The sequence below is a fragment of the Canis lupus genome, chromosome 3 (assembly GCF_048164855.1).
Source record: "Canis lupus baileyi chromosome 3, mCanLup2.hap1, whole genome shotgun sequence".
Taxonomy (NCBI): domain Eukaryota; kingdom Metazoa; phylum Chordata; class Mammalia; order Carnivora; family Canidae; genus Canis; species Canis lupus.
Genome location: NC_132840.1, coordinates 63,857,333 through 63,869,386, shown reverse-complemented (window position 1 = coordinate 63,869,386; position 12,054 = coordinate 63,857,333). Strand labels below are relative to the sequence as shown.

The 12,054-nt window shown below is 35.8% G+C and overlaps 1 long non-coding RNA gene across 2 annotated transcripts in view; it reads left to right on the top strand.

Moving 5' to 3' along the window:
* The window catches only part of LOC140630881 (uncharacterized), a 32,239-nt gene extending 20,556 nt beyond the window's left edge, over positions 1 to 11,683 (top strand). The window contains exons 2-4 of one of the 2 annotated variants that reach the window (XR_012028571.1): positions 5,500 to 5,750; positions 6,537 to 6,669; positions 11,082 to 11,683. This is a non-coding gene — a long non-coding RNA (uncharacterized lncRNA). Of the gene's footprint in view, positions 1 to 5,499; positions 5,751 to 6,536; positions 6,670 to 9,619; positions 11,000 to 11,081 lie in introns of those variants that run through there. The other variant, XR_012028572.1, reaches the window with a different exon arrangement.
* Positions 11,684 to 12,054: the final 371 nt, after the last annotated feature.

The following is a 12,054-nucleotide window of genomic DNA, read 5'->3' as shown; positions in this document are numbered from 1 at the left end:
CTGTTGTATAAATATACCACAGATTGCTTGTCCACTCTACTATTGATGGATACTTTAGTCGCTCATGGTATTTGACTATCACAAATAAGAATGCTGGGAACATTCTTGTACACATCTTTTGCGGACATATACTTTCATTTCTTTGGGATATATATCTGAAAATGGAATTGCTGGGTTCTAGAATAGGTACATTTTTTAACTCTACAAGAAATTGCCAAATAGTCTTCCAAGGAGTTTATACCATTTTACACTCCCAATAATAATATAAGAAGTTTCCAGTTGCTCCACATCCTCACCAACGTTTAGTATAGCCAGTTGTAATTTTAGCCACACTAGGGGGTATGAAGTAGCATTTCACTGTGAAGATGTACACCTAAGTCAATTGTTGGCAATACTACTGTAGCCCTGGAGGGCATGGTGGGGAGACCTGGGAGATCAAGAGTGAAAAGAGGACTCTGGGCGAGAAAAAAACAAAGTAGCATCAGGATGAGATTATTGGTGAGAGGGGATAGATGATCTGAGTCTTTCATTTTGAGCAGCTAAGTAAGGGAGGTTAAGAGTCATTAAAAAAAAAAAAAGTGCAGGTAGGAGCAGTGAAAGACCTCAGATATGTATGCGTTTAACTCTGTGTAGCCCAATTGGTAGTTTAAACTTTATAAAGTGTCTACATGAAGGTGGAATGTTCGAATTATGACAGCCCAGATCCTCTTCTTTGTCTTACTCAAATGGTACCTTAAAATACTGGTTATACTCTGTTAGAGTAATTAAACCCTGTTATAGGGGACATTTCATCCTGAAGAGTATATCCTAATATTAAATATTCTCTTCACACTTTGCCATTTACACAGACTCACTTACAGATGGGATATTTTGATTTGGAATCGTCTGTTAATCATAGCTAGACAAGAGCTTTCTCTAGATCTCTCATAGTAGGATAAACATAATGTCTACTCAAAGTATAATGCAGAATTTATTGCTGCCATAGGTCATCAAAACATTTTGGCAGACATTTATTGATTGTAGGTTTGATGGAGCTAATACATTTAGATATTTGCATTAAACAAGTCACTTATCACTGTACTTACATTTCATGATCTCAAATGTTAAATTCTGAATTTTAAAACTTGCCAATGAACTTTATTTAAAAATATATACATTTGGGGTGCTTGGGTGGCTCAATCAGTTGAGCAATTGGCTCTTGATCTTAGTTCAGGGCTTAATCTTAAAGTCATAATTTTAGGCCCTGAGTTAGGCTCCACATTGGGCATGGAGCCTACTTAAAATAAAATAAAAAATGAACATTTATTTTGGGATAATTTTATATTTATAGAAAAGTCATGAAGATGATACAAAGGTCCCATATACTCTTCACGCAGATTTCCATAATGTTAACAACTTACATAATCATGGTACATTTGTTAAAACTAAGAAATTAACATTGATACTTTACTGCTACTAAACTTCAGACTTTACTTAGAGCATGGGACTCTTGACCTTAGGGTAGAAGTTCTAGCCCCATGTTGGATGTAGAGATTACCTAAAAATAAAACTAAAAAAAAGAAAGGAAGAAAAGAAACTTCAGACTGTATTTGGATCTCACCAGTTTTTCCACTAAATGTCTTTTTTTTTTTTTTTTTTTGTTCCAGGATCCAATCCAGGATGTCACATTACATTTAGTTGTCACGTATCCTTAGATTCCCCAGATCTGTGACAATTTCTTAGTCTTTTCTTGTTTTTCAGGATCTTGATAGTTTTGAAGAGTCCTGATCAAATATTTTGTAGAATGTCCCTCAATTTGGATTGTCTGATGTTTTCCGGATGATTAGACAGGGATTATAGTTTGGGGGAAACAAATACCACAGAGGTACAGAGGTAGATGATACCAACATGACTGGTGTTGTTGACCTTGGTCACTTAGACAAGGTGGTATGTGTCATATTTCTACATCGGAAGTTCTTCATTCTCTATTCTTTGGAAGTGAGTCATTAAACTCAGTCCACACTCAACACATGTGTACCTATGGCAGAGGGTGGGAAGGAAGGGCATTAAGTTTCATCTTATGGAGCCAGAGAATATCTACTTGTATTATTTGGAAACTTTTCAGTAAAGAAAATTTTCTTTACATTTATTTATTCAATAATTTGTATCAGTATAGACCATTGAAGTTTATTTTATACTTTGGGTTAAATTCTAATAAAAACATTTTCCTTCAAATTCATCTAGTGTTGACCATTGGGAGCTATTTTATGTTGGCTCCAATGTTCTTTTGAAATACATATCCCTTATTTATTTGTTTATTTACTTCCCTTGTCAGTGCTTTGTTATTCTTTGGCATTGGAAGGTGCTCTAGAATCATCTTGGTTTCTCTTTTCTCTGCAGCAGCCCTAGAATCAGCTATTTCTTCAAGGATCCCTAGTTCCATTGTTGGAAAATTGTCCTAGAACACTAAGATCTGAGCAGGGGGTGTGCTTACTGAGTGTCACTACCTTTAGGATCTCTCTGAAGACAGAGCTAGGAAATATGTGTATATATACTAAAAGTATATATATAAACACCTATCCATAATCTATCCATCTTTTTATCCATGCATCCAACTATCCAGAACATGAGTCCATACTGATGTCTCTAACTCTAATCAAGTACCACAGAGTTTATCCTAGATCACCTCCACTGCCATTTATAATTTCTTGCTCTGATGGTGAGAAACCTAGATCCTATTTATCTAGCATTTTTTCACTTATTTTTTCAATTCTATTAGGCATATAAAATAGTTTCAGAATGTTAACTGATACTCCTGTGAGAAACAAATTCACTAACTAGTAGACTGTGTTTATATGCAGTCCTTTTGTCTTTAGTCTGTTTTCAGTAGAAACACCATTTTATTGCTATTTAGGCAAACTCTCTTTACCGCTACTGCCTTCAGGAGGATAATGTCATACATTTTTATTATAAATAATTCATTATACCAATCATCTTTTGTATCAAAATGCTTATTCTTTTCTCTGCTACTCTTTTGTTTAGCACTGTATGTGTTATGGTATATGCATTTTTCTGTACTGTAGGGATTTGTTCTCATTTTTTTGTTTTTTTCTCTTTCTTCTACAGATTCTTATCCTGCATCTGTTCAAACTCCTTTGCCATTCTGTAGTATTTGATTGGATACCCAGGAACTTTGTTAGTTGAGTATCACTTGTCAGAGTAGTTGGGGGATATACATTTGTACATACAAAAAAATTATTAGTAGACTATTCTGCTGTGTTCAGAGGGGGTATTAATTAGCCTACTACTCTCTTTTCTATATCCTTTATTCTTATGGTGTTGATTGAAACCCAACTGCTAATGATTTCCATATCTGCATGCCTTATCCGGCTCCCTCACTTGCATTCAGGATCTGTATATCTCACTGCTTGGCAGACATTTTCATCTGAATCTATTTCCAATTCAATTATAAGAAAGAGACCTTATCATCTTCACCAGACCATCTCCTCTTCCTGTGTTCTCTATATCAGTTGACAGTACCAAAACTGAAACATGGGGTCATTCTTAAATCTCAGCCCTCTCTCAGTTCCTCTAGTAAATCAGCCACCGTGTCCTGCTAACTTAACTTCTCTATACTTGTCTAATCTTCCCACTCTAATTCATCCTTATATTCAGTGATCAGTTTCCTCATTTGCAAAATGAAGTGATAGTGTGTAGTTCTTTTTTTAAAAAAAGATTTATTTATTTTATTTTAGAGAGCGAGAACTTGAGGTCGGGGGAGGGACAGAGGGAGAAGGAGAGAATTTCAAGCAGACTTGCCACTGGCATGGAGCACAATGCAGGACTTGATCTCATGACCCTGAGATCATGACTTGAAACCAGGAATCTGACACTTAATGGACTGAGGCACCCATGTACCCGTAGTTAGTAATTCTTGTAGGCATTATTATGCCACCTTTACAGATAAAGGAATTGAAGCGTGGGGAGATGAGGACCTAGTGTAAGGTTACCTAGTGAGAGAGTTGGGATTTAACCACGGGGTCCAGCTTCTTCCACTGCTCTAATTAAATTCTTCATATATTTTCTGAGTTACTCCAATAGCCTCTGAACTGTTTTTTTTGATAACAGCTTAACATCTTCCAGGATCTTCTCCATGGTGTCACAAGATCTTTTTAATATGCAAAAGTGACTCCTCAATGAGATATACAAGGCTCTCTGTGATCTGGGACCACTCCATCTCTCATTACCATATCCTGCTGAGCTCTTTTTACTCCACACTCCAGCAACTCTGAGCATCTTGTATTTCTTTATGCACACCTGCTGTTTCTCAGGTTTGTGCCTTTACTCTGGCTAGTCCACTGCCTAGGATACTCTGCCCTTAACACCTCTGCTTTCAAAGTCCTCTTTATTCTGTGAAATTCAGCTTAGGCATCCTCACATCCAAAGGCATTTGAATTCCTTCTAAGTTTGTATTAGGTATGTCTTTGTATCCTATGTGTATCTCTACCATTATTAAACCTACCATTAAAAAATGTTTGTCATTTTGTGTATCTGTTTCTTCCAAGGTGTTTTTTTTTAAACTTGATTGCTGGGTCCTTAAGGAAAAAGACTATATTTTATACTCTTTTTTCTTTACAATGCCTAATAGAGCACCTGACAGAAAATATTAATAAATGCTTGTGGAGGAAGGAATGAGTTAACAAATGTATGTTGGTTTTATTATTTTTTCCTCAATAAAATCAAGAACAGTCTTCATTTTTCTGCATGAAGCCATTATCTCTAAGTCTTTAAATAATAATCATAGTAGAGTCAATTACCATGCTGAGAAAAGAAAACTTAATTCCATCCTTGATATGGATTACTGTTTTTATAAGGAATTGTTTTATACAAAAAATAAAAATAAAGAAATTAATGTTAAATAGAAAGAAAAACACTTTTATTACTCTTAAGAAAACATTTTCTATTTTTTCCTGTTTATACAAGTTGAAGGTATAATGAAGAGTAAATGTAAAGAATCTTATTCACACAATTTAAATTCCTCATAACTAGTGGTAGAAGTGAAATATTTGTTTGTATATGTACCCATTCAAGCATGAAAGTATCAATAGCTTATTCCAAATGATCAGTTTACATAACAAAAATATGTCTCTTTTGTAGCTTAGGAACTGGGTAAAAATAACTTAGAAAAAAAAAGATTGTTTTTCTTTGTGAAAAAATGTATAACTTTGCTTTAGAACATTGAAACTTACCACAGTAAAATGTCAACTTGTCACTGCTTGCTGTATTCCCGAGAATTTGAGTGACAGTCTAACTTTGCCAGTTTTGTTTACTTATTTCTCAAGTGTATGAAGGATATTATGATCTATTTTATAAATTGACACTATTCTTTAGTGATGATTATTGACTTCCCTTTAAATCTGGCCAGAGTGCACAGAAATTATGTCAATTGTATAATAATAAAAAAAAAAAGTATTGGATTTTGTTTATTTGTTTGTTTTGTTTTGTTTTGCTAATAGAAAGCTACCAACAGAAAGCAAACAGCAAAAAGCAAAGGTGTTCATTTTTGAAATAGGACACCAAATAGAGCAGGGACAACTGAGGAAGAAATTCTGCTAAGAGAACTAGAAATCAAGGACACTGAACATCTATGACCTCATCAGCCTGGAGACAATTAATTTTATTATGGTTCCTTATATAACCTTCTGGAAATACAAGCACTGTGTAAACTAAGACAAATGAAGGAGCAATGAGAGCTATGGATGGAGAGCAAGGTGAGCATTTTTCTCTGGTAGCTTTAATGCTATTTTGGTTTTGAAAATACTTATTTATCCTGTGAAAAGAATAGTTTAGAAGCAATTAATTGTGATATTTGGACAGGACATTCGCATTTGTACTCGAATCAAATTACTTGAAGTACTTTTTGAGGCACTTCTGAACAAAGTTGCAAATGGTGGCTACTGCTTAGCCATTATTTATGGGACATTTTGGGGATGACTCTTTTTTTAAAGATTTTATTTATGTAGATGAGGGAGAGAACATGAGCAGGGGAGGAGCAGAGGGAAAGGGAGAGGGAGAAGCAGACTCTGCACTGAGCAAGGAGCTCAATGCATGGCTTGATCCTGGGACTCCAGGATCATGACCTGAGTGCAAGGCAGATGCCTAACCGACTGAGCCATCCAGGCACTCCAGGCGATGAATCTTGATTTTACAACCGTTTTTCGCTTATTTGCGCAAGTAATCAACACTCAGTTGTGCTGTCTCTGAGTAGAAATCCCATTTGTGAAAATGTTCATTAATGTATTCATCCATGTTGCTAAGATACTCTTCTACATGTTGAGCTCAATTGACAAACTTAACTAGCATGCAGCCGTTTTCCTTTCAGTCTGGTCATTTCAGACACTGTGTCTTCACTCCTATTGGCCAGTATTTGTTCTACACTTATATTCATGCTGATCCCATGATATCTGTTCCCCTCCAATTATCTTATAGTTATCTTGACAATTCTCAATATTCACACAGCCATCTTTCTATCTCTCTCTCCTCCTCCCGGCCTCTAGGACCCCCGGGACCTGACTGAAAATGTGTTCCAAATATAATTTGCACTGGCCCACTAACTGACAAGAAATTCCTGGGAGCCAATCTTTTCAGTTTGTGTGGATGAGCATTCTCTTTCAGCTGATGAAACTAGAGGTAGTAAGCTCACAATCTTTCTCTGATAGAAAAAGGCAATGTATGAGATTGAATGTAAGAGCACAATGTATTTGGTCTGAGTCAAGGTGGGATGATTTTTCTTGTCCAGGTTGGTTTAGAATCCTTTTCACTGAGTCAAATGTATGACTGTCTTAGGACACCAAAAGGAGGATTTTTCTGTCTGTCTGTGAAGTATAAGACACACCACTGACCACATCAGAGGGGTGACACTTATTGGGTCTTTTAGGGGTTCTATTTTTGAGGAAAGATTTTATTTATTTATCTGACATAGAGAGTGAGAGAGAGCATGAGCAGGGGAAATGGCAGAAGGAGAGGCAGAAGCTGACTCCCTGCAGAACTTGGGACACGGGGCTTGATCCTAGGACCCTAGGATCAGGACCTGAGCTGAAAGCAGATGCTGAACCAACTGAGCCACCCAAGCATCTCCAGGAGTTCCATTTTTAAAAACATGATTTCTGTAGAGGGTAGCTGTTTCTCCTGTTGCTTCATTAATGACTGATGTGCTTTGAAAATTGGTCATTTTAAACTATAGGAAGTTGAAATTGGAAGCTGATGTCCTTTATTGACTCAGATTATATTCTTGGATAATATCATAGATAATATAGCAAGTGTGCCCCAAATTTGAGTAAAATAGAAAACGGTTGTCTGTGTACATGTGCATATGTGTGTGTGTGTGTGTGTGTATGTGGAGAGGGGATACCATGAAGAGATGACATACTGTCATTTTAATCACATGCAGCTAATTTCTTGGACAACTGAGGCAGTCTGTTTTGCTGAATCATATTCTTGGAAATAATGGTCCTTGGAGATGAATGGGTAGCTGTATAATACTGTCTTAATGTCACTTTCCAGGTCAAAGAAGCTAAAGCAATTATTTTTCTTCTTTCAGAGAAAGTCCAAAGTAAGGCCTTTTCCACTCTGGCGTTTGTTTTCTTATTCCATGTCCCATGACTCCTTAGTATTTATTCTCCTCCCCCATTTGGATAGTATACACAGTATTTTTGAACACAACATACACTCTCCTCCATGTCCAATTCTTTTCCATCTTTTCAGGTATTACCCATTCTTCAAAAACCCATTTAGATCTTTTCCCCTTCATATGTAAATGGAGTCCATCTTTTTTTTTTCCCTCTAAAATATTGTAACTTATTTTCCATAGGACCTCTAATCTGGTACTATTTTGTATGGCCATATAAGTTTGGTATTATTTAACTTTTCCTTATGCTTTGTAGAGTATAAATTCTCCAAAGGTGGGAACCATGTTTTGTCTTCATAATGTCCACTGTGTTTGGTTTAATAATGTACTTTTAATTACTCAAATATGTTGAGTATGCATAGATATGGGTGAATTAACAGCCATAATGTGCATGTGCAACTGGATTAATGCAAGCCTATTTTTACCACCTGAGAAAACAACTCAAATCATATTCTTTACGAATAATGAGCTAGACTTTTTTTCCCTCCCCAAGGGAGTCTTTCTCAGAAATAGTCTTCTACAACAGAACTATGAAATGAGATTTTGCAGTGCTAAGAGCTGTACTGTGATTAAGTATGTGCTGTTGGACCATGGACAGGTCCCTCAATCTCTGAATGCCTTTGTTTCTTTATTGACAAATGCTATAAAGTTCCTTCTTTTCTCTGCTTGACAGTAGACGTTATAGGGAATAATGAGTCCTACCTTTGTCTTTCTTGTTCTTTTCAAACAAAGAATAGTAACCAAGATTTCAGGGTCAGTCGGTTATTTATTTATTTATTTATTTATTTATTTATTTATTTATTTATTATTTTATTTATTTATCCATGATAGACACAATAGAGAGAGCGGCAGAGACACAGGCAGAGGGAGAAGCAGGCTCCATGCAGGGAGACTGATGTGGGATTTGATCCCAAGACTCCAGGATCATGCCCTGGGCCAAAGGCAGGCACTAAACCACTGAGCCACCCAGGGACCCCTCAGGGTCAGTTTTTTAAAAGAAAACAACATAAAAAAGTATTTCATGAGATAATATGTTTTGCTTAACTATTAGCATATACAGCCTTTGGTAAAAAATTATATGTATAAGGAATATTAAAAATAAATATTTTATGTGTCCTTCCATATTATTTTATTTCTTACTAGGTATTCAGAGCTTTAGTTGATAATTAGTTGAAATGTCATACATTTTTAAATCATAGAATAATGTACTACACATAAATCATACTTAATATTCTATACACAAATTTATTATAGCAGAAGATGACCTTAAAATGCACAATTTTCACTTTACATTTGTAAGCTATTCATGTCTATTTACTCAGGTAGAGTCTGTAATCAAGATAAAAGGTGGGCTTTTTTGAGAACTTTTCAAGCGCTAGGCAACCAGAATCCTAGTTCCCAGTCTGGACAACAACAAATTCCTGGGCTGCTGTAGTGAACACACAGAGGTATAGAAGGATGTACTAAACATTTGAGGGATACACACCAATACTTAACATCTGTTGAAAACTGACCAGAATATTAGCTTGAAGTAGTTTATGGTTTTAATATTGGATTGTGCTACATTATTTCACTCACTTCGTACATTTGTGAAGCTGGGTTTTTAGAAGTTGCTGCGATAAAAAGCAAAAGGCACAGGAAAATCAGTGTGGAACAAGAAACAAGAGTGACATTGCTCAGTCTCATCCCAAGATTTGAGAAGCTGTGGAGGGATCAATTTCATTAATTACTTAGTTTAAATAATTATAATTATTTGGGAATGAAATAATTTTTTCCCACTTTACACATATTTTTAAATGCTACCCAGTTGTTTGGATATGAATGCTTATTACATTGTTTGGATGCAACTACCTTATACATTGAATTGTTAGCTACTTTTTTTGGTCTAGGGTGCTGTTAAAATTGCTTAGGAAACCTGAAAACCAAGAAAATTTATGATTTTTCTTCTCTGAGATGAAAATGCCAAGGCTTTTGGATTGAGCAAGGATAAGTCCAGTTTATGTCTGTATAATTGGATGGAGACACAGAGTCACCTGTGGGATTCTGGTACAGAGGACGTGTGCTTTGGAATTACTGTCTACCCAGTTACAGAGTGCTGGTTCTGAAGCAAGGAGTTCTCTGCTTCTATGACCCTGATGAGATCTTATTTTGAATTAGAGAAATGGAACATTTTCTAGTTCACTATGGTGGTACAGATGCTCATCTATTTTGATCCACCAGAAAGAGAAGTTATTGCTCATTTTGCTCACCCTAAGGAGAACTGTCAGAAATGAGTAAACATATATTTTATTTAAAAAGTTTCACATCTTTTGGTGGGGAAATGTTTTGGAATTATTTGAACACTGTTTTTAATGCTTGAAGTGATCTGTTCACTGCTGAGGTCACTCATTTCAATATTGACCTTGAAACGTTTTCCAGAAATGATTATAGCATTGGTATAAATTGTGATTTCTTAATTTCTTTAATAATTTTTTCCTATTAATTATTTTAATGGATCTAAGTGCATTGCCATTTAATCATTGCTAGCAATGTTTTGCTAATGTTTATTTAATATCTACTGACAAGGGCATAACATTTCATACTTAATGCTAATACTTTTAAGAATTCTAGTATTTATATATAAAATTGGATTTTAAAAGAATAGATTCAGTGTTTTAAGATAATGATTAAATAACAAAATGTATATTCATAACAAATTGGGCATATTAAGTAAATGTCTGTTAACATTAACAAGGTTATATCAAGATACTATTACTGATAATTCATACTTATTTTTGTTAGCTGTCAAACTTAATAAGTTGCAGACAGGAAGATATGATTCCTTTCTATAATATAATAAAGCAGACAGAGGAATTAGGTTATGAAAAGACAGGGAGATGGTGAACATCTAACCAAATACAATTGAGTTGAAAAATTTTTTTTTATCCATTTAATTCTGTGGACCATGTTCATGGCAGCTTTGTGTAAACAGAAGGTCTTGGGCAGTTAAAGAAGGGATTTGCAGAGGAACTGTTTTCTTAGAAAGGATATGATAGGGAGGAAGTGAAGCTGACCTTAGGATGTACAGGGGGCAATTTTTCTAGGCACAGGGTATATCTGGAATAAAAATGAGTAACTATACAAATAGAATAACTATAAAATTTTTGAGATTGATCATACCCTGAAGATTTTAATTTAGAGGTGAGGGTTCTGGTCCCAGAGAAGTTAAGCAACTTGCCTTTGGTCACGTGGCTAGTTATTAGCAGAGCAACTACTAGAAATACAGCTCCTGCACAGTTCAGTGGTTTTCCATGACATTTTGTGCCAGGGAATAATTCCAACATGTTAATTGTGTATGCAGTATTTATTTGTAATGCAATAAACCACTCACATTGTGATTTTAATTAATCAGATTTGTTTTTCTCTGTGTTTTTAGGACATTTGAGGACAATTACAAGAGGCAGGCAGGAAAAGGTGTTTCAGTGGAAAATGCAAAGGCTTAGGACTCAGGACTAGAATTATGACTCATATTTATCAGCTCCATGACCCTGGAGAAGATATTTAAAATCTCGGTGCAAGAATCTTCGTGTCTATAAAATTGGGATACTACATCCTTTTGTGGCATTGAAAAGATTAAATGAAGCGAATGAACAGATCCTGGTCCATTGTAGGTTCTCAACAAATGTCAGTTTGCCTTGACTTATGTAGATTTAGGGGGGAATGGCTTGGAAATAAAAGATTTGGGTAAAAGGGGAAAGAGATACGTAGGAAAATGAGTAAAGGCTATGGTGGACCGAAACTGAATCACTTATTGACAAAGTATTGCTCTTATTAGATTTATAAGGACAATTCTGCGGTCTACAAGAACATATCGAAAATGGCACAATGGGGGATGCCTGGGTGGCTCGGTGGTTTAGCGCCTGCCTTCAGCCCAGGGCATGATCCTGGAGTCCCAGGATTGAGTCCCAGGATGGAGTCCCACCTCGGGCTTCCTGAATGGAGCCTGCCTCTCCCTCTGCCTGTGTCTCTGCTTCTCTCTCTGTACCGCTCATGAATAAATAAATTAAAAATCTTTAAAAAAAAGAAAATGGCACAATGATTTTGAAATATAGTCTATACTTAGTATCTGAAAAAGAATTCCATCTTAGGTAAAGTGTGTGGAGAGCTAACGATGCTGAAGACAAAAAGGCTGGGAATTATAGGAGCATTGACTTACAAGGGTCTTTTCTTAGAGGAGGATAGATTTCTGCAGTGCATCATGGAGAATGCAAAGCCATTTAGAGCCACTTAAGAAAGAGAGGTTGTCTGTCAGAGGCACCAGAAGACACTGATTACTTTCCCTTTTTCTTACATTCTTGGATATAATAGCATCAAAAAGAAGCAGCCATCATGAGTGCACATTCTACTTG